The 23532-nt window shown below is 32.3% G+C and overlaps 2 long non-coding RNA genes across 4 annotated transcripts; one reads left to right on the plus strand and one right to left on the minus strand.

Moving 5' to 3' along the window:
• The first annotated feature begins 295 nt into the window (after window positions 1-295).
• Window positions 296-10875, plus strand: LOC148606044 (uncharacterized). Of its 2 annotated transcripts, XR_015915270.1 has the most exons (5): window positions 296-343; window positions 1249-1344; window positions 1874-1894; window positions 6877-7123; window positions 7698-10875. It is a non-coding gene; the product is annotated as an uncharacterized LOC148606044 (long non-coding RNA). The 2 variants fall into 2 exon arrangements; XR_015915269.1 differs by lacking the exon at window positions 296-343 and having other exon boundaries at window positions 965-1344.
• Window positions 2669-6135, minus strand: LOC148606045 (uncharacterized). Of its 2 annotated transcripts, XR_015915272.1 has the most exons (4): window positions 5756-6135; window positions 4581-4853; window positions 4274-4342; window positions 2669-3839 (listed from the first exon to the last, which is right to left on the minus strand). It is a non-coding gene; the product is annotated as an uncharacterized LOC148606045 (long non-coding RNA). The 2 variants fall into 2 exon arrangements; XR_015915271.1 differs by lacking the exon at window positions 5756-6135 and having other exon boundaries at window positions 4581-5210.
• Window positions 10876-23532: the final 12657 nt, after the last annotated feature.

A 23532-nucleotide genomic window follows, 5' to 3' on the forward strand; every position in this document is an offset into this window, starting at 1 on the left:
CGGTAGATGTTCAGATTTACAATACGATAGTGATAGAAATGGCCACTCGTGTATTTTACGGACCATTGAAAGTCTCTCGATTTATTTTATATACAATTTAAAAAGGTCAGAGTCAGATGTCTTTTGATTGTATGTTCCGTACTGATAAAAAATAACAACAATAAACCATATATGAGAAATCTGTGTTAAACTTACCTAGTCAGTGTGAAAAAAAAAGAAGTTTGGTTTGTGACAGGCAACTCTTAATACGTTTTTGTATGTATTGAACCAAAAAAGATACGGATATTGTTTGTTTGTTTATAACATTTCTATTTTGATAGTACCTCCCTTTTGTATGCATCAGGTGGGTTATTAGTCTTATTTTATTTTGATGTTCTTTAAAACATTACTTTGGACAAACTTATATTGTAACTTAAATATTGACCAAAGTACACCTTTAAATGACTTTTTGTAACAAGTGCACGCGATGTTTGAACTGCATGTAGCTAGATGTATGAATCATATTGTATTTAGGTTTTAACTTGAAAAGGTTCCTGATTTTGCAAAATGTACCTGTAGCATACAGGTTGGTTTCATTTTTTTTTCGTCATGAAGGGAGAGCTTGTGTTGCCGTTGGTATAATTTTATGTATAACATTCAGCAGTTTTGTTCCTCGTCAGGTTAAACTTAACCAAAACAGGACCATTGCGATGGTTTCCGATGCTCCGATTTTAAACTTGATATTTTGTCAATTTATTTTGTATATTGCTAAATGTTTATTATTAGGTATTTATGTTAATATCTTTTCGAGTTTAGTGAAATAAATGCTTCCTACTTTGATATAAATGAGGACATTTAAAGAGGTTCTTATTTCTTTTTGTTTGATAAGGTCTAATTTATGAAGTGGAAACTATAATATGATAACTTGTTAACCGTTGTTTTTCTTTATCTGACAGTGTTGGAAATTATTAATACTTTAATGAGCCTATGATGTACATAATTGCTCCAGTAAGCTTTGCCTGAGTATTGTTGACTAAAAAATATCAATATTTATTGTTTGATCAAATCTTGATAATATCATATTTTGACCTTTTAGACGTCATATATCAGATAAGTTTTATCAGTTTTGACCGAATCAACTTTTTGTTGACATGGTGTATCAAAATCTGTCATATGATGTAAATATACAAGACGTTTAGATGTTGTATATACCATTAGGTTCAAAGTATGCCACTGTCTTTCATTTGTGTTTTCATTTTGATTCTTTAGAAAATAGAGACCTTTAAATGTCACGTGTCAAAAACTTTGACGATATTTAACACTCAGAATAAGATCTAAAAACCTACCAAATATTCAAAGTAAAAGGTACGTATGCGTTATAAATGTTTTTTAAGTGATCTTGGGAGACGGAAACCTTTTTCCGTTCGCAATTGTATGTTTTATCCTTTTACCTTCGTTTATTAGATAATTCTTCCTTTAAAGACTTTTGATTAATTCATAGTAAACCACTTTGTAAAATGACAAAATTCATAAAGTTTGCATAAGTTACAAAGTTTGGAGCATTTTAAATTGCATTGTAATAATATGTTTTAAATACAAAATAATTAAATGATTTAAAATAAAAAACTTAACAGAAAAAACACACAAGAAATATAAAAAAACCCACAAAAATCGAAAAGATAAATACAAAACAAATCAGTCGTGCAATGTAATATTTCTGTAGATATGGTCGAAATCGGTATCTGAGGGGAAAAAGGATCTTTGACAATTTCAACACTATCTTTTTTTATAATGACTCATGCTTGCATGTGTTAAGCAAATAATACTTCCCAGGTGGTCATCAAAATCAAAGATTAATAAATTGTTTAAACACAACTTTCAACGTCTGTTGTAGTTTGGTCATGATATCTACATTGTAAGTACTTTATGAAAATTATTAGTTTTGTAACGTTTAAAACCACTAATAAACGCATTCATTTAAATGCTTTAAAAAGTCAAAAGACAAGTTTAAGATCTGTAACGACATGTGCTTTACAAAATATATCATACTGGGGTATGGTAGAGACAATTTACCGACTAAACAAATAGGTGCCTTTTTTTCTAAATTACAATATACAGAATGTGAACACGAACATTCTACTACTGTATATATTTTTCGAACCCCCCCCCCAGATTTTTGAAAATCAGATTGTCCTTATGGCTATTTTGTTAACAGCCTATTAATTGCATGCATTTTTTTAATTGATAACAAACATAAAACACAAAAAATAAAATACGGTGTATCCATCTGTGCAATGAAAACTGTTTTATTCAACTTGTAATAGATTCATTTCCTCTTTCGTCTACCATGGACATGACTGTTTATGAACAACTCGGCGGGTGTTTCTAGAAAAGCAGAGGACGGTTACCCCACTGGTGAACCTGGTCCATGCTCCCAGTTTCTTTACTGGAGTCCGAGTTGCTCATGTGCTTCTATTAATTTGTATGTATTTTTGGGTTATTTTATATTCTTTGTTGTGTATATCTGTATATGATGGGTATAGAGGAGTAACCAAGGGAACCAAGGTTATAGCGGTTATCAAAAGATTGTTATCCAGGGACAAAGACCAGACATGGAAAAAAGACATACACAACAAAGAACATAAAGTAACCAAGTCATACATTTTCCGTGTCTGGTCTTTGTCCCTGGATTAGATTCTTCTGATTACCGCTATAACCTTGGTTCTCTTGATTACTCTTTCATAAATAGGATAGACAAAATGTTATGTATTCGGTGTATAACAAGTCTGACTACTGGGTTGGTAAATATCCTCAGGGACCTCTGGTCCACCAGTAGCGGTATCGAGAATAAAGAGAACAATCCTAAATCCTTATTTTAATCATATAAACATGACATAAGCAGAAACAAATATAGATGTACAATTGTTACTATTGCCATCCATGGCTATATTTTGAGCAAATTTCGCATAATTTAATTCTTTTCAACAAAAGATCAGACAATACACAGTTATTTACATATTAAACATATTGAACACATATGTCACTATTTATGGCACTAGTAGAAACTTATTTGATCAAATGTTGTTAACTACATACATAAGTGTCATTACGACTGTAATATTATTGAATCACTATCTGAGAACGAAGATACTGCGCAGAAATTATTGGTCAGGGCTCCTGTAACGGTGTTGGGCTTTATTAACATGGTGTACTATTTGGGCTTAACTTTTGGGTTATATTAAATAGGTTCTCGGTCTATCACGATCTTCGAACTGATTAGAAAGATTTTAATGAACTTTAAAAGTGTTTAAGATACTTTTTTTTTATTTGTAGGTAAGACATGCATCATTGTGTTGTATTTCATTAGTTTCAGTAAAAATATACATATTTCTGTATAAGAGCAATATATCAAAGTGTACCAAAATTAAATCATATACATTAAATATATTTTGATAGAGATTCCCTGTCATTCATTGAAGCCCCATGGGTAGCCTTGAGCTAGCATTTTTAATTCCTGTCACCACATCTATTCTATTCGTATTACATTTGTATATAAAATGAACATTAAAGGACTTAATATTAACCACTATTACGATTTCTAAACTTTGTTCCATCGTTGTTTCTGACCACATAGTTAATAAGAACTTAAATTGATATGTATAAACATAATGGTCGTCAGGGAAACTGCATCGAAGAGCGGTCAGGTGATTAAGCTGCAAACAATAAGTGTGGTTTTGAGTTTGCAACTTGAACTATCGACCATAGCACGGAGCTGTCGTTAGTAATTTAGGAAGTTAGAAGTTGTTTGCTCGACTGAATATCTGATTTACAACCATAATTCTGTGTGGGTCTGGGGATATCTACAATTAAAGAAAGAAAATCAGAGCTAGATGCAAATAGTTCCACTTAAATGGAATTGAAAACCCTTTATATAGATATAACGAAGCAGACAAGGAAATATCTTCGTTTGTAGACCCATGGTTTTTAATATACCCGCTCTTTCCGCCCAAGTCAACACAAGCTATCTAAAGATAGACAGGACACTTTTTTCCCTTTATCTTAAACACAAAAACCTTTTACACCATTCATGTTTTTATTATGTGATTATATCGATGTGTTTTGGGCTTTATTCTATTTTCACAATGTTTTTACTTAGAATGACAAATGATATTGATCTACATAAATATGAGTTCATGTGTTGCAAGAACAAAACATATTTACAAATGTAGAATTTTTTTATTATTACACACGTGTTGCTCAAGGTCGATGAGGAAAAAAAAGATGTATAACTTACATGTCTCTTCCAAGAAAGTCCCTGCACATGGTATATCGTTTCTTGCTTTAAGAACGGTTCTATATTTTGCTGAAACATAATATTTGAAATGTTTTATACTTAGGAATCAACACGAAAATAAATCGATAAGATATACACTATGTCCGGCTAATTATTCATAATAAATCGTAACATTGAAAACAAAAGAAACTAAAAAAATCAGTACAATTCCGATATTCAAAATAAGTACAAATGTAAAAAGAAAATAAAATAAGACTTTTTTACGAATCTTTTGAAAGATCAATATTTTTATTGGTAACGCTCATACCTATTGATACAACTTAATGATTTTGTATTGTTTTCCTTCCATTGCCAACGGACTTTTTGTATTCTGCGTATATGGTAAAGTTTGGTTTAACATTGCATGTTCTTCCCCTTTGACAGATGTTCTAATTTATATCTTTTATAGAGATATATGCAATGTTATCGTGATAAATGTAGGATTTGCCTCTTTTAACGCAGCGAATAGACAAAACTCCAATAATCAGTAATATAAGTATTCCAATACATCCTCTTATAACAAACGGCAAACTAGAAAAGCCTAAAACAAATAACAATACATAAATCACGATACAGAAATTAATGATTTGCGTATATATCCGAAGCGTCATGTTCACTTAATGTTCAAATTGACATGCAGCGTTTGTTTAAATCTCTTGTTCATACTTTACAAGAAAAGTTATTATTAACAACAACAGGATATTAAGAACATATCATGATTTTAAAGTCATGTATAAAGAAATTGACACCTTGTTTCATTTTACATTCCACAACTTTATCAATTACAACAACATCGTGCCCGGCTGATCCACATTCTACTTTTAATCTATAGGACCATTCTTTAGAAATAACAAATCGTTTTCTGTAGTTTATATCTTTCATTATATCTTTGGTGAAAATTTCGTCTGCAACGTCAGTTTCTATATGTTTCTCCTTTAAGATTGTTGTCTTCTTGGTTTAATTAAGTGATCAATGTCCTTGATTTCTGTTGTTGGGATTTTAAACGTAGTTCAGTTGGTTACGAACGTTTGCTTTTTTAAGTTAAAATTAATAACTTGTGTGTCATATTATTCAATTAAAGGATCAACCACTAAATAATAATAATAATAATAATAATAATAATAATAACACGATGTTTTTGAAGCGATACCTGAAAGACAGCATTGCAATTTGGTGTAGATAAAACATTGTGTAAAGTGAAGGTTAGGTCTAAAACATTATCTCACTTTTCAATGTAATATTTAATCACATCTTTGGAAGGTAGTGCTGGAATAATAATCATAAAATAGCACATTGTAATGTTTTCCGTATTTGGCAACGGACGTACTACATGTAAAGCTTATATCTTCACTCAGTCAGGCAAAAATTTCTTGCTCAGTTACTTATAAAAAGTTGTTCTGTTCAGATTACATAAAAATTCAATCAATATAATATGTTTCTTACCAACAATTTCCGAATAGCTGATATTTATATAACTTTCCAAGAAATTCATCCCACAAGTACACCTGTACTGAAAGAATAATTCGCTAGGGTTACATTTCGAACAATCAATGAGATTGATCCATCATCCGAATGAGCGTTTGGCATTTTATACTTTTCTGACATCGATGTTTCATTCACAGCCAGCGTAGATGGTTCAGTGTCAGCTGGACCCCCATCCAGTACTTAGCTTTTTTATGGACACACGTTGTTCCCACACATGTTAGTATAATGTCGTGGCCCAATATTACGGGTTTAGTTGTTAGTTTCAAAGACATTTTCGGTTTATCTGTAATATATACACATTGTTTTAGATTTCAAATTGAAAGTGGGTTAATAATTTAACAATTAAGATTCTTATACTTCCAATGGTTCAATCCAAAGAGTGTCGGGTAGTACCCGAAGTCTTAGCGAGTTTTTAGTGTTTTTGTTATATACGAGAGACAATATGGACGGAATTTATCATTAATAAAAAATGGAATATGTCATTTTGTTATAAAATGGAACAATGACGAAAAAAAATATTATACAGTTTACAATAAATATTTAAATTAAGATGCACAACATTTATAAGCATAATAGAAGACGAAAAACAAAAAAAAAAAACAAAAAAACAAATTACTTCATATTGAATATTTACCTTAATTTAGATGAAATTAGGTTTATAAATTAATGTTATATCTAACTTATTAACTTGAAGTTTTCCTTTTGAACCCGTTTTTGCTGTCAATTATTTTATGTGTATCAAGACTATAAGAGCAATATTAATAATTTTTATAAAGCGTGATGCATCTCATTAAGATCTAAAAGGATAATCAAAGGAACTAAGGTTATAGTGGCAACCAACATACATACACATCAAAGAACATTAAGTAACAAAAATCATACATACAAAGTAACACAAGCAAATAAGCAATGTGTCAAATGCACGTATCATTTATTATCTAAATACTCCAATTCATATAATAAAGAAAGAAAGAAAACAAAACAAAAACAAAACAAAAAACAAAAATAAAAATACAGTAATTCATAAATGATGGTGTGTTTTTTGTTTGTTTTGTTTAAATATCAATTCTTTGATACAGGCTTTGATCGTGCAAACGCTTAAAAACTCAGTAATTTTCATCAAGAATATAAATTCAGGAGGTGGACACGGGGTCAGCAGTTCTTGCAACCTTCACTATCGTTTCCTGTCCCTCTTATCTCCAGATTCCATTTCCTTGTCTGAAAATCATATTAATCATCATGAAGGTGAAGAGTAGTGGGGAGAGGAGTGTGCACGAGAATTATCTCAGCCTACGTACCATAAAATAGAATGGGGAAAAACCTGCGGTTGGTATTAAACTTAAATAAGAGGCCTTTTGCGAATAAAAATGATTTGAATTGAAAACATGAAAAACAATTAATTTGAATCTTAAATAAGATTATTTTGAATTGTCTAATCCTTTTTTGAATTAGTGTTTACAGTTGCTGGCTAACTGAAAGTCTCAATAAAGGTCATAAAGTCAAACGGATTATGTATTGAATTTTTATTTTTTGATAATAACGACAAATAACAGCGTTACCTAACACATTATTGACATACAGAACTTACGATGCTTCAAAAGACGTTCATTTTAGTGTTTGAAATTAATCTTTACGTACTTTATCAAATATTATATTTTTCTTCTTAATAAATTTATGTATATATATGATTGTTGTTTAATCAGTTAAAAATCATATGAGATATTTTCAACAATTGTGCAATACATTTGAATTGCCAGACACTCTGAAAAAAAATGATGGAACCGCAGGCCTCTTCACCAAAAAATCGTTAAAGTGAAAGTGAAATAAGTCGTAAGTTCTGACGTCACAATACTTTGATCTCATTATGATGTCATAACTTGTGACAAATTTTACATTTCAGATTGTTGTTTCGTGAAAAAGCCTGCTGGACCATGAATACCATGCATTATTTGAATTCTGAGTTGTTTTTTCGTACTAATGAAAATTCTTCATAAATTAATTTGCAAAATGCAGCATTCTTTATCCAGCACAAGGTGTCATTTAATTGTGTAGTAAAATGTTCAATCCTTTACATCAAAATTTAATTAATTTAATATCTATTAAACAATAAAGACGAGTCAATAATGAAGTCAATGACCAGCACACTTACCTGTGATTTATTAGCTATAGAAAGGGAATAATTAACGACCATTGGTAATAGTAGAAGCTTCGTATGTTTTACTCATATAAAATTTTAAGAAATATGATACTAAATGGCGGATCCGAAGAAAAAAATCACACTTACAGGCGTTCCTACTTTCAGCCCCGATTAAACATGTATGGGCTTTTAATGGATAATCAATTCACATACAACCAAGGATGACCTATTCAGAAATTCGTGTTAAAAATGACGATCATTGGGTTCTTCAATGGATACAATTACATCGTTAAACCGGATAAATTATGGGCATGCAAGTTGTAGGTAATGATGTAAATTTAAGAGTAATCAAGATAACAGATATTCTAGTAGAATTAGGTGGTATAAGTGTATACATCAATTATAGAAACGTTCGCAGAATTAAGACGTCTTTAACCACTTTAAATTGACGTGTCCATACTAGATAAACTAAACACTTTCTGAAAGAGTGATCAAAGAAACCAAGATTCTAGGGGAAATCAAAAGAATATAATCCAGGGACAAAGCCCAGACATGAATAATAGACACACGCATTAAAGAACTTAAAATAACGTACAAACCTACCCAAGTAAATGAGTAACTCAGTCTTATCATGGCATTGTGCAGGTCCAGCGCTAAGCTTGTCGTAAAAGGCGACTAAAGAGTGCTCGGAAACCTAGGCGCTCTGCCCACACAGCAACTGGGATGTGAGCCTTAGGTGGTGGAATGGGGTACCCCTGGCGTGTTACATGCTGGGAATGTCAGGCTATAATACGGAAAACCACAGTGGTGCACCGTTTTGGAAAATATACCACGTTACTCGCACATTAAAGAACCCTGCTTTGGTATTGGATAGGAATAGGAACATTTGCGCTCCCTTTTATTTTCTGCCAACCAAACTTTGTCGACCCTATTATCCTTGTGTCCCATATTTTTTTTTCATTTCATCATCATTATTTCATATTCATTTTATCATCCCTTTCATGTATATCGCCTGAATATAGCTGAAATATTGCTGCTTGAGCGTTAAACCCCGAAAAGCAATCAATCAATCAATCAATCGTATCATGTTGAATTCGTCGTCCCTGGTAACTGGTCATGTATATTAAAACGCAAGTTTAATCCCACAACGTACATTACTGACATTTACTGAATTGGTAATGTTTGCATTTGTTATTAATGACATTTTAAGGTCATGAAATCAGCTAACGCGACCATTACTCGATCTGTTCGAACATGTCCCGTAGTAAAATATTTCAGAGTTAGCATAAGACTTTTATATAATCGATTAAAATATTTTTGGCCTATAACGAAATAACCCCAATCACGTGGTGCACGCTAAATAACCTTAGTTACAGGTTATTTTCAAGTGCGTGCCACTGGCATTGACGTTTTGTCAAAAAGATCGTGCAAATCCTTATAATTTGATTTTAATATCGAAATTCAAGGAGAGAATCATTAGAAGAGGTTAAAGACGTCACAGTCAGATGAAAAAATGTTGTCTATGACAAAATTGCTTTATCCAAGCAGAAAGCGTGTTACTTCTGAAATTATATAATTCATATATGGAAAAATCAATAAGAAGATTGAACACAACCTGCAACAGGATGTGCATATACCGTGCTTGTCTACAACAGATTATACATTTTTGTAGTCCAGATGAAGAACAGGGTATGAACGCTATTGGCACAGTTAATCGCCACACATTTTTCAACATCCCCTCCTCCCCTTAGGGTTGCAAGCCCATACGTGAGAAATAATTTAATTCAACTATTACACGAAATAAATTAAAAAAAAACAGTGTGTAGAAATAGACCTTACTAATTAGATTAAATATTATAAATTATAATACAGTAAGGCAGGAAAACCCGCTGAATTCATTGATAAGTTAGGAACGGAGCGGTCAGCGACAACCCATACTTATAGATGCTCTGAAACATGAATGACTTAAAATCTTAATGATGGAAATGATGAATTTTGGAAGTGACGACAGCAACAAGGAATTTTATCTTTTTTTAAATTTATAAGGTGAAAACACGTCCTGTAGAAATTCTCGCGTATTTCTGTGGATCGAGGTATTTAGCGATATAAAACATACATAATTTCCATATTCTCTAAAACGTCTTGGGTGATTGGAGACGAAAAAATCCTGAGATAATATAATAGAAACATAATATTTCATATGTACCTGCAGTCATATTGTATTACAATACATAGAAATCTTATGAGATCATTGAAAAACTTGATACAAAAAAAAAATATGAATGATGATGGTATTGTTCACTTTGAATATCATTACCCCGGTTGATCACAACTTTAACAATATAATGCATATTTTGTATATGAACCAGCAAGAAAATACATCTTTCATAAATATACGTTCAGATGTTCCTCAAAATGAAGCTACGTTTAACAAAATAAAACATACAACAAGATTAGGCATTTGAGTTATTTTTTCTTCAGATGGTTTTCATGTTTTTTACTTTTTGGTTTTGGGCTGTACTATTTGTAGAGTATTCGGATTTGAATTAAACTGATTAATATCTTTGTAGTAAACCTAAAGTTAGAATTTCATATCATTGCTTTGATATGTTTTAGGGGCCTTAAATATATGGTGTTTCAGCAGAAGGACAGACATGTTGTTGTTGCTATTATTGTAGAAGATATTGCCACAATTATTCCTAATAATATTGGATACATTTACCGTCTTTTCCCTATTCATTTAGTTTATCTGTACATGTTTCCGTCTCCGTTCAAAGTAGTTACTACATGTTTAGTTGCGATCTTTTTCAAAAATTGCAAACAAAGGAGAAAAGAACAAAATCAATGTTTTAAACAAAGCATGTTGCAAGAAATATTGTTGGGAAAAATATTAGTCATAGGAAAATTGTAACAGTTTGTATGTTGACATTGTTTTGGGTATTATGTATCCGAGATAAAAACTTGATGATGAGTCACCAATGAAAACTAGGTCATTTTTAATTTCATATTACGATGTGGATTATGAAAACAAGTACCCACAGAATGAATATATACGTATTTTCCATTTAGATAATTCCTTTTGACTACTGGGTAGAAATTACAGTTTGGTATTGTTTACGCTTCATTATCACTCATTAGTTGTATTTAGTGCAATAAATTCCTCTTCATGTCCAAAACTTGGTGATTTTCTTTTGGCAAATATACATAAACCCATACCATTGGGAGACAGAGTTATTAAGGAAACAAAGATTCTAGCTGTTATAATGAAATCAAAATAATGTAATCCAAGGACAACAACCAGACACGAAAAACAGACAAACACAACAAGGAACATAAAATTACCACAATAATATATACAAAGGAACAAAGGTAAATGAGCAACTCGGATTCCACCAAAAACCAGGTGCACCGGTAGGTAAACTCTAGAAACATCCACGGAGTTGCTCATAAAGTTACCTTCGGGGTACACTAAAAAGGAAAGGAAAACTATGACACGTTGAACAATCAGTTTTCCTTGTGCAGTTGAATACGACGTAACAATCCACGAGTTCATGATGACAACCATATAAACTTCTGTAGTGATGACTTCAATCTTGTAGCAACATAAACCTGTTCCAGAAGCCTATTGTAAGAAGATTAGTTCGATATAAAAACTCCATGCGCAGGTGTTACATGTAAAGGGAAGTTGCCGCCGATGAAAGGAAAGATGACAATTCTGAATGAAAAGTCAAAGTTTGGGAAGGATATTGTTTTAGTTACCAATCAAACGAGGGCCATTTATTTTAATTGCATGCAACGGTTACAGAGGACAAAAATAACTAGAAAGCACTGAAAAGAGAGGTAACTCTTTATTTTTGTGCAAAATTTGGTTGCTTTGTTAGGGAACTTTAAGTCCATTGCCGCTTAAAAAAACTGTCAGTATGATAGAAACAGAAAATTGTAAGAAAACATTCTTTGGAGTAAATTTTACATTGTACAAATCTTATCATTGGATTTGCTGATTTTTCACACAGGCAAACTTTTAAGTAAGCTTTGAGCCACCAGTCAACTATTTTGTGATTGAATTGGGATTCACCAAGAAGTATGTTATGATGCTCTAATGGAGCAAGACTGTTTTCATATTGTTTTCATCGTAAATGTAAATTCTTTAATCGCACTAGTATTCAACTACCGCACCATCATGAAATTGTGCAGATGTATAATATTGATAGGATCGTTAAGATAGCATTTCTTGGTATAAACTTGGATTCGCTCATAGGATCTTTACATAGAAATATTACAAAACATATATTTCAAAAGCAGTTTTTGCCATGACGTGGGTTGTGTCCATATTGTTTGCCTTATTATGTACCGTGATTCTCAACCTTGAATGAGAAGAATTTGGATAGATTTTACATACGATGTGAATTAACTACGATTGGAATTTACATATAATGATGGTTTATAGGTTCAAAGTAGTCTGGAGCTGGCATGTCTGTCAATTTGTCCTTACTTTGTGTATCTTATATTCAGTTTTGTTTTTTATTTCCGTTGTAACAAAGGACTCAGCCCTATTTGAACTGACTTTTAAGTATGCTTAATTAGTGATAGGTTTTTCATAGTGGTCAAATTTTGAAAAAAAAGGGTTAATCTAAACGAAAACAATTTAGTCTAAGACAGGAAGAATATATCTTTTTGTTCTTCGCTAGATTTCCTTTTAAATTATTACGTCAATATTGTCTTGTTTGTGATGAACACAAACGACTACGAAATTAGTATACGCTGTTTTCTTTTGTGCGCACACACAATATAAATAATACTAAGCATGTTGGAATAATACAACGCAGCGTTGGTTCGTTTCGTGGAGCATTCTCGACATAAAAAAATGCTTTAGTATAACGAAACTTAATAAAATAAATAAAAGTTCCTACAATGATCAAGAAAGTAGAGAAAATACTCCAACTACAAAATTTTGTATATGCACTTAATGTAATAATTAAGGGATATTTTCGTATCTTGGCATAATTTTCATTTAAAAAAAAAACTCAAATTGGGATTTTTTTACAAATATTCAATTTCGAGTAATCTAATTGTTCGCATTAGACTCGAGGAAGAATGTGAGAACAATTGCATTGGGGGATTTTATAAAAGCGTGTACCATTTCCCTGGATTTCTATGTCAGATAATTTGCCTCTTAAAGGTACACTAACAGTTTTTATTGTTTATGTAATATATCAGTTTACTGTCATATTAAAATAGAAATTAATGAATGAAATATGATATGGACGATAACATTTTAAAGTTGAAATAAAGAACGCCATTAGATTAAATTTACAAAATCGGATAAAAGATGTTAAATGTTAACAACTTTAAACGATGCATAATAGTTGAGTTAACATTATATCGTAAATAAGGTGTTGACATGCCTTAAACTATATGAATTATATATGATAAAATATATGTCAGTCGTGTTCAAAGTCCAACATTTAGATACATTGTACAATATACTCATAGAAAAAGAAAAGATTACTGTATTGGTCTTTATTTGTTATTCAGCACGTCGCTTGTAAAGCACAACCTCTTCCCCCAACATTTGACATAGATGTATATGCTTTGTAAACAACACATATAGTGTATTGACGGGTATTATAAATATTTTATTGTGTTAATTCATCTGATAGATAACATAATTCAGACACACCACGAGAAATATTGGGAGACGACGAAGTTTGATTTATTTTTCAGCTAATCTCAAAACCCATAAGTAATGCCTACATGTCGTCCTGAACACCTAATCTTCCTTGAAATCGAAACTTAATTTGCTTCTTAAATTATTTTTTGAGTACTTATTTTATCTTATTCTTAAGCGCTCCAAAGGTTTGTAAGTCTCTCAAACATTCATGTCGTGTATTTATTCTTGCTTGACATCCAAGTAGAATTTATCGTCTGTCCAGTACTACTTTTTCGTCTGACTCAGGTCAAAGTTCATCATAAGTAGTATGTCATATACTGACGCGTCATTAGTAATGTAATATTTCAGCTAGTCAAAATTCAAGTGCATGGTCTAAACGTAAAGAAAAAATGTTACAAAATTTTCGTGCGCGGACTGAACGTAAACATTAATTAGTGCCATTTTGTTTTAACAGGCCCGGTTTCATTTATGTCCTACTAATGCTAATCTTATATATAGAGATCACTGTTTATAGCATTATATTTCAGTAACAAACAACAACAAAACAAAAACAAAAACAAAAACAAACAAACAAAACAAACAATAAACAAATATATAAAACTATGTTACTAAGCTCAATGTACCGAAAAGAATATGAAAAGTAAGTCTTATATTCAACCGCAACGTGTTGTTTGTTTTGTTGAAGCATTTTGTCTAATTGAATAATTAGGTAGATATCCAACATTAAACAAAAAACTGTATAATTGGCTTGTTCATGATCATGATTGCATTCACAACACGATTGGTATATCTACCGTTAATCATAATATGTGAAAACTAGGTGGTTGTGGTTTACCTTGTTTGTTCTTACCTTTTACTGATTTTGTGTAAACCACATGTATTGAAAAAAGATTAAGGATAAATTAAATTTTAAAACCATTAAATACCGATTTTGGTTTTTATCTTCCCACAGAAAGTCACCTTAAAAGGTATTCAAAGAAATCATAAGAGTCGTTTCATTCGTATTAAGGTTATAATTTTTATTGGAAATGTACGTATATCAACTGAAAAAAAAAAAAAAAAACTACTAAGATGACCCCATAACGGTTTATGCTTTACACGTATGATCTTGCTTCACTTTGAAAGAATATATATACATAAACCGGGTTTTCTATATTTTATGACATAATACATAACCTATATTGCGTTTATAAATAACATGAATTAGGTGTCGATATTATAAACCTAAGATTGGAAATCACCTATCATTTACCATGTTAAATTGAATTAACTTGATATGTTATCAGCCCTTTTAAATAACCGGTTTTTGTCTGTATAACGATTATAAATATTATGATATCTTTTTTTGCCATTGTACTGATTGTATAATCTACAGTGTTAAGTAATCAATTCAAATATATATTCTTATTCTAATTAATTTCTATTAATCAAGATTTTTTTGTAAACGACCAGACTTTACATCAATATGTCGTTTTAACTCTTTCTTGCATCATACACTATATAAATGTAAGAGTTATCAAGGGAACCAAGGTTATAGCGATAATCAAAAGAATGTAATCCAAGGACAAAGACCAGACACGGAAAACCGACATACACAACAAAGAACATAAAGTTACTAAAATCATACATACTAAGTAACAAAAGTAAATGAGCAACTCGACTCCACTAAAGACTGGGAGCATGGACCAGGTGCACCGGTAGGGTAAGCGTCCTTTGCTTTTCTAGAAACACCCGCCGAGTTGCTCATAAAAAAGTCATGTCCTGGGTAGACAAACGAGGAAAGGAAAACTATGACCAGTTGAATAGATTAGTTTTCATGGTGCTGATGGATACACAATAACGATCCACGAGTTCATGATGACGACCATAAAACTTCTGTAGTGATGACTTCAATCTTGTAGCAACATAACCCTGCTCCAGAAGCCTATTTGTTAGACTTCTAGCGCGATAAAAAAGTCTGCATAATTTCGGCAAGCTCTTGCATAACGTATGAGTTGTGATATGAACACTCCATACGCAGGAGCCGAAGGGATGTTGCCACGGATGAAAGGAAATTTGACAATTCTGAATGAAAAGTCATCATGTTTGTCGTAAAGTTTAGTCAATAGTTTTCCTTTACCATTGATTTCTAAGTGTAGGTCAAGATATGAGGCTGACTTCACAGTGTCTGTAGTATCCTTTATCTCAAGTTCTTTTGGCTAGATACGATGTATCAAATTCCCGAAATTCGGATTGTTTAAAGATAATACGTCATCAATATAGCGGAAACTGAGATTGAAGGATCTAGCCAAACGGTATTCTTTCTTTCTAATCAGATCAGCTATAAAGTCAGCCTCATAAGAGTGAAGGAATAGGTCAGCAAGTAAAGAAGCACAATTTGTTCCCATTGGAATGCCGACCGTTTGTTGAAAAACACGTCCACCACACTGGAAAAATATATTGTAGATTAAAAATTCCAGCATTTTGTAAACATCTTCCTCTGTATATTTGGAAGATGATTTGGATTTATTTCTTACAAAGTATGAGGAATCTCTACCAAGAACTATATATTTGTATCTAGGTGTATCATCTTTTTTGGAAAAACAACGATGTATAATGCTTTTAAGTCGGGATTGTAACTGAGTATGGGGAAAAGAAGTATACAGTGTTGAAAAATCAAAGGTTTTAATGCTATTATATTCAGATAATAGTCTTGGGCTAATTGTCTCCAAAAGATCTTTCGAATTTTTCAGGATCTACATTGAATTAATACCACTACGGGAGTAACAAGTGTTGTGGTAGGACTGTAGACCCTCTTTGACCGTTGTGACTATAGAAGTTAAAAGTTTTAAAAGAGATTTGGTGGTACATTTTGCAGATCCAGCTATGAAATGTTGTTTGTATGGATTTTTGTGAAGTTTAGGAATCTAGTACATAGACGGTAAATCACAATCATCGTACTTTGTAGAGAGACCAAAAGAGGATAGCACAGATTTGTGGTTCTCCACAATTTCTTCTTTGGAGAGAGTGGTAGCAGTGTAGGTACTATCACTGCTATTATTTTCTACGTCTACCTCTGATAATAGACATTGGATATAAAACGATGTTGTTTTGGGCTTTGTCTGTTGGTACGACAACATATTTGTCATGTATAGTTTACAATGTTTTTGCTACATCGGGGTCTTTGAAAACTGGTGTAGCCTTGGCACTCATTGACCTACTTAAAACTTTCATTCGTTTCAAAATTAAAGACCTCCCGGCCTTTAACCAATCTGGCAGAGAATCAATGTCTTCTTTTTCTCGTTTTATCCATTTTCTTGCATAGTCCTCGACAGCATCCATAAGAACTTTAAAGTTATAATTCCAATTTATGGAGCGTGGTTCACGGTACTTGGGATCTTTAGAAAGGATATTACGCAGAGATTCGTTTTCGATAATGGCTAAATCTCCCGTAACGACGTGACCAGAAGGACCATATTTGAATGGAGAGGTTTTGCAAGAACAGTCAGGTGGTTTAGCCTTGAAGTCCTCAATCTCGAGGTTCTGCAATAGCCTTTTATAACTGAAAATTTTGGATGCGATAGGTGAAGTGTAGGAATATGAAATAATTGGTATGGATTTGTCTTTGAAATATGGGGGATTTGTGTTGGTAACGTTTTTGTGATGGAGGATGTTAGCCAAATTAATTGTATCTATACCTTTGTTGACAAACGGTAGTGGAAGATATGATCGTTTTTCTTCATCTTCACTTTTAACACAAACTGGTTTAAAGAGTCTGTGGAAACCAATATCCAAAATGATGGCAACAAGTCTGTATAATGATGACGTGGGGTCAGAAACAGGACTGTCAAGACTTAATTTGTAAAGGGCGTGTAGTAGAGTGAGAGGTATAGAATAAAGTTTGGTTCTAATGTGATGAAAGGTTTCCTATACTTTTGATGTTGTCATAGCATCCGTAAGGTATTGCAGTACCTAGTCTGCGTATCCAGTAAGACTCAGATTAATGTCCGTTTCCAAAAAGGGTCCATCTTTTTGTGACGTCAATTAGAATCTTGGAAGTTGCAAAACATATTGAATACTATTTTGACGCGATTACTTTCAGAAACGGTTCAATCATGTCGGTTAAATACAAAAATATGTCCGGTTTAACATTAAACCGGTAAGCCACATGTTTTGAAATAAAGTTGAAGATAAATTAAAATGTGAAACCATAGTATGTTTGAGTTCAATTTTACTAAAAATACCGCTCCAAAGGTGTACAAAGATATCAATGGGCTAGTTTCTTACAAATAAAGATGATATTTTGTTATTGGAAAAGTGCGTACTAAATAGAAAAAAAATGTATGTATTTAGTTATTTTTGCGAATATTTATCCCTTAATTATAGTTTATTTTGAAATAATAAGCCTACATTGTGTTGACACATGCAAAATTTAAATGCACATCAAGTGCATGGCAACCATACGTTAGACATATGTCGACTGTCAAACATCAGACTTGCATTTCGAACCAACTAATGTGAGATATACTTAAAAAAAGCATAACGTTAACGTACGTCCGATATACGGTAGACAATATGTATTGCGTCGCATTCCTCCATTGTATAGCAACTGACATGCGTTTAACGTATGTTTAACATAACGCTAACATTTTATATTTAATATCTGCAAATTATACCAATTATTAGCGTTAGAAGGACATCAAACATACATATACCATTTTACCATTTCTGCTCTCACCCCTTTTGGATGTGCCTATAATTCTATATATAGATAATGTCATATCCAGTATAATGATTCATTATACATTCAATATGGCAGTGAGTGAAATGTGGACATGTGGATGTAGAAAGAAATGTTCTTGGATTTACCCTAATAATTTTAGTTCTGTTCGATTCTTGATGTCGCGATATACACATGTTTTTGTTACTTTTACATTAAATTAATATTTTAAGCTAGAAATCAGATGCACCATCGTAGACATATTGACTGTTTAATTTTTAATTCGGTGATATTATTACTATACATGTATTGTAAAGACAAGAGACAAGATTTTATTGATAGCCTCAGACACAGTAGGTGTCCAGGAGGATAACAAAAAACAAATGCAAACATGTACATACATCTAAATAAGACAAATACACACACACACACGATACACAGAAAAGTCAATATCATAAAATATGTGAATACATACAGATTCACAATTACATTTTAACACATTCACTTTCATATCATATTAACAATTTTTCGTAAAAAAGCACTCAGTCTTTTGCATAATTGAACATTACAGATAGACAATAACCCACCCAAGTTACTCATATTTGGTTGCTTTAGGTAGTAATATGGAATGTAACGTGATCTAAAATACTTCATCGTTGGATTATTACACTGGACGAATATGTGAAATTCACCTCCCACTTCTTATTTACAAAGATTACATATTCTTTGACCCCGTGAGACCCCAGACCACCTCCCTGTTTCTATTGATAGTTTTAAGTTGGAACATCTTATTTTTGTCAAGTGAATACGGTCTGCTGCATGGGTACAATCTGAGAAGATATGGTTCAATTCTGAATTCATGTTTAAAGGTGGAATAAAATTCACCTCGTGATGTGTTGTCCATTTGTGAAAACCAAGATTGATAGAAGTGATCACATAATGTCTGTTTAACTGCGACCTTAATCAAATTAATATGTTCATATCACAATATTCGAGTATTGTTTAGCATTATGAAAATAAAAAAGATATTGTTGCTGCAAGGACATATTAATTAAATCGTACATTTATATCGTTTTCATTTTTCTTGGGGAAAATGCGTGCATGGATTTTCAATGGAATTGTTTTGTCTTTTAACAAAGATGAAAGTAAATATACACACCGAAACAAATGATTGCAAAGATCTTTTGGAAACTGGACAAATTATGATAACTGATGCCACAAGTACAAAACAAGAAAAGTATATATATATATATGTTAATCTAGCAAACCGAATAAATAACTCTCTGTTTCAGTGTTTTCATTGGCGGATCCATGTAGAGGGGTGCAGGGTATCGACACCCCTCCAAATAATAAGAAATTATGTCATTTTCATTATATTTTGTAAAATTGACAAATTGACAAAAAATGGCATATAATGTCCTAGCATCCCATTTTTTTCTGATGATCCTCCGTTGGCACCTCTCCTTTTGAAAGTGTCTGGATCCACCTCTGCAATTTTAGGTGCTTTTATGCTCGATTCTGTTTTGCATTTCTTGGCCAAACAGTTGATGGTAAATATAAATTAGTGTCTCAGTGCTATATTTATAAAAAAATATCGTAACTTGTTTGTGTACATGTAGAGCGAAAAGATAGAATTGTACACTCTATAAAAATATTGTTTTTTTTTTCTAGCGAAGGATGTTGAAATGTTGAAGGGAATCTGTTCAACATGACATACAGTCATGTATTGAAATAGCCACTTTAGTGATAAGTTAATGAGCATGCTCAAAATACACTTCGGCGAGGTAGGGCATGGGTAGAACAAAATAATTTTCCTCGCGGAAGTTCATATTGAGCATGTTCCACGAATACTCACCGACTATCCCACAATTACCACAAAGGGGTCTATTGTGCCAGTGCATATGGAAGAGCGAACTACGTGTATCATTGAAGAAATAGGTTCTTACGCTCGTCATCTATTGAAGAGCTTGGATTTCTTCCACGACTGACTATACTGCAGATAATTATACAGTGCCCTCAGCAAAAATCACGTTGTTCAAAGATGACCTAATTTCCTTGAAAAACTGCAGGAAACAGGACCATTAAATAGATATATAAAACTAGTTTTCCTATCCTCCCAATTCGAAACGCCCATTGCCCATACACCATCCCCACACCCCATCTCCCATTACAGTAATTGTATTGGGAAAGCATCCCAGCTTTTTCAACACAATTACTGTAAATATGCAAAAAACAAAAAAAAAAACAAAAAACAAAAAACAAAAAAAAAAAAACAAAAAAAAACAACAAACAAACAAACAAACAAACAAACAAAAACAAAAACAAAAAATGGGCACATGGACCAGGTGTACCGGTATGGTAAGCGTCCTCTGTTTTTTTCTAGAAACACTCGACGAGTTGCGCATAAAAGAGTCATGTCCGGGGTAGACGAAAGAGAAAAGAAAAACTATGACACGTTGGACAAATCAGTTTTCATGGCGCAGATTGATATACCGTAGCGATCCACGAGCTCAGGATGACGACCAGAAAAAAACATTTTTAGTGATGATTTCAATTTTACAGAAATATTACCCTGTTTCAGAAGCCTAATTGTAAGAAGTCTAGCGCGATACAAAAAAGTCTTCGTAGTTACGGACAGCCCTGACATAACATGAGTTGCGATATGAAAACTCCATAAGCAGGTGCTAAAGGTATATTGCCACAGATGAAAGGAAAGTTGACAACACTGAATGAAAGTCATCGACTTCGTCGCATAATTTAGTCTATAGTTATCCTTTACCATCGATCTCTAAGTGTAGGTGAAGATATAAGGCTCACTTCAAAGCAGTGTAAATAATCTCGTTTATCTCCAATTCTTTGGGGTAGATGCTGAAATATTATCATTTGTACATGGATTGGGGCTCGTTAAAATGTAGGGGGGCGGGTTCAGGTTTTTTTTTAAATTTTTGATGGATAGGGGGTCAGCTATTTTCTCATACTTTTGAAGAAGTAGGGGTATCAATTTTTAGCTCTATTCCTTATGTTGTATGTAAATTTCCATGGGAGGGGGAATTAAAATAATAATAATCGTCATAAATATGAGGGAGTTAAAAAAATTCAGAAAAGCTGTTTGCAAATGATCAGTCACTCCATTAAGGTAATTAAAGGATAAATCCATTTACAAGGAAAACTAATCAAATTAAATGAACAAGGTGAATTGTCTAAAAATTATAAACATGAACAATAAACTAAGACAAACTAACCAAGGAAATAATCTAAAATTAATAAACAAGGGAAAATGAACGTGAAATAAATACATACATGTAAGAGGAAAATAGACAATAAATGTTGGCCAATTATCATATCCCCTTGCTCCAATCTTTCATATTTGCAATTGGACACAGAATACATTGCTTTCAATTTCTAGTCTTTCCAGTAAAAACAAACAAACAAACAAACAAACAAACAAGAAAATTCAATAAGGAAAATACACACTCGGACGTAAATGGACGAATTCAAAAAACAGTATGGAACTCTGAGATTGCTACTGTTCATGACGTTCCTGATTGCGACGACACAACGTTTTTTACGAGGACAAAAGTAGAATTTCTGAAATGATCATTTGATTTCAGTTTTTTTATACACATGCATCATTTCCTGACTTATATAATCATATCTATATCTAAAATTGAATTCCTATTGCTTTTTTTTCTAACATTGTAAATATACCGAGAAACTGATTGACATAACAAATTGAGTAGTTAATTTATGATGGTAAATAAACACAAAAAGTGGGAACAAATTTTCCTTTAGTAATAGAAAGAACTAGCCTGATATTAAGTCCGTTTTTACTACCATACTAGATGAAAAACTGCAATGTTTAGGTGGAACAAAAACCATCATGAAGTTGAACGCTAGATATACCCCCACTCAAACAGGAGGTTAATTTATATCCAACAGCATTATTGCGTAAGGTTTTCCTTATTGGCTCGTTATTGGTCCAAGGCTAGCCATATTTGATTGCGGGGTAGCCGAGGTCCAATATTTCTAGCCGATGACAAATAACTCAGCCAATATGGAAAACCTTACGCAATTATACCTTTATTGACTAGTCTAATACGCTAAGCCTATATGGATTTTAACCAGTCCAATTTGACGGCTTAATCCGCATCGGACGGTTATATCCCGTTTTGGCGCACTTTTGTATTTCGTATTTTGTATGGTATTGGCAGTTTGTATCACATTTAGGCCAATTAGTCAATAATACGTCCTACTTAAAGAGTGGCGGCATAGTAAAAAATAAAAAAAAAAAAAAACAAACTGGATTCTTCCCTAACAAAAAAAAAAAAAAAAAAAACACCGGAATAAGTGTTTTACTCTATTTTTCAGTTTCATTTAAAGAAGATACAGTATTGAATGGGATTACATTAGTTTTGTAGTCATTGAAACAAAATCTAACTGAAATATTTGTTTCCATGATATATTTTAATCGATGTTGTATCTAAATATGTGTTCATAACTGGTGTCCTTTTTATAAAGAATTCAGAAGTAAAATGGACAGATCTTGACACAAAAAATGAAACGGACCGGCGAAACATTCGTTCTTGAAACACCGTTATCTATCTTTGACATCCACATCAGCGTCAGACATACGTTGTATTGTTTTGTTTTGTTTTGTTTTTGTGTTTGTTTTTTGTTTTTTTGTTTTTTGTCTAAGACGATATGTAAGCCATGTCAAAATAAGTAACAATAAGAATGACAACGTTAACAAATAACAAACATCATGTGCGTCTGTACTTCAATCACACATTCACATTTATTTTGTCGATGCTGTAGAATCCTATAAAAGTCATTCATTTAATGAATCTGTGTCAAAGTGTGCGTTTAAAACAACTATTTACCGAAGTAATCATTTTTCAGTTGCAAACAACAATCTCATTAATTAAGCTAAAACATTTCTAAGGATATCGCCATCCCTAATAAGTATCCCTTTCTATTAAACAGCTTATAATAATCCCGTCTCGTTTTGTAGTTTACTTAGTATTGGTAACAATTCATAATGCTATTCATAAAAAAGGACTATGTTTCTCTGTCTCATTACATGACAAACATTTTTATTTGTAAATATCACTATAGCTACTTTGTTATGTAATTACTAAACATAAAAATCATCGTATGCGCAACACAGGAACATTATTGACGACACCATATATTGTTTTACGACTTGAGCTTGTATTTTAGCATTCCTA

Source organism: Perna viridis, chromosome 9 (assembly GCF_037379345.1).
Source record: "Perna viridis isolate PV_CMFRI_1.1 ecotype Kerala chromosome 9, ASM3737934v1, whole genome shotgun sequence".
NCBI lineage: Eukaryota > Metazoa > Mollusca > Bivalvia > Mytilida > Mytilidae > Perna > Perna viridis.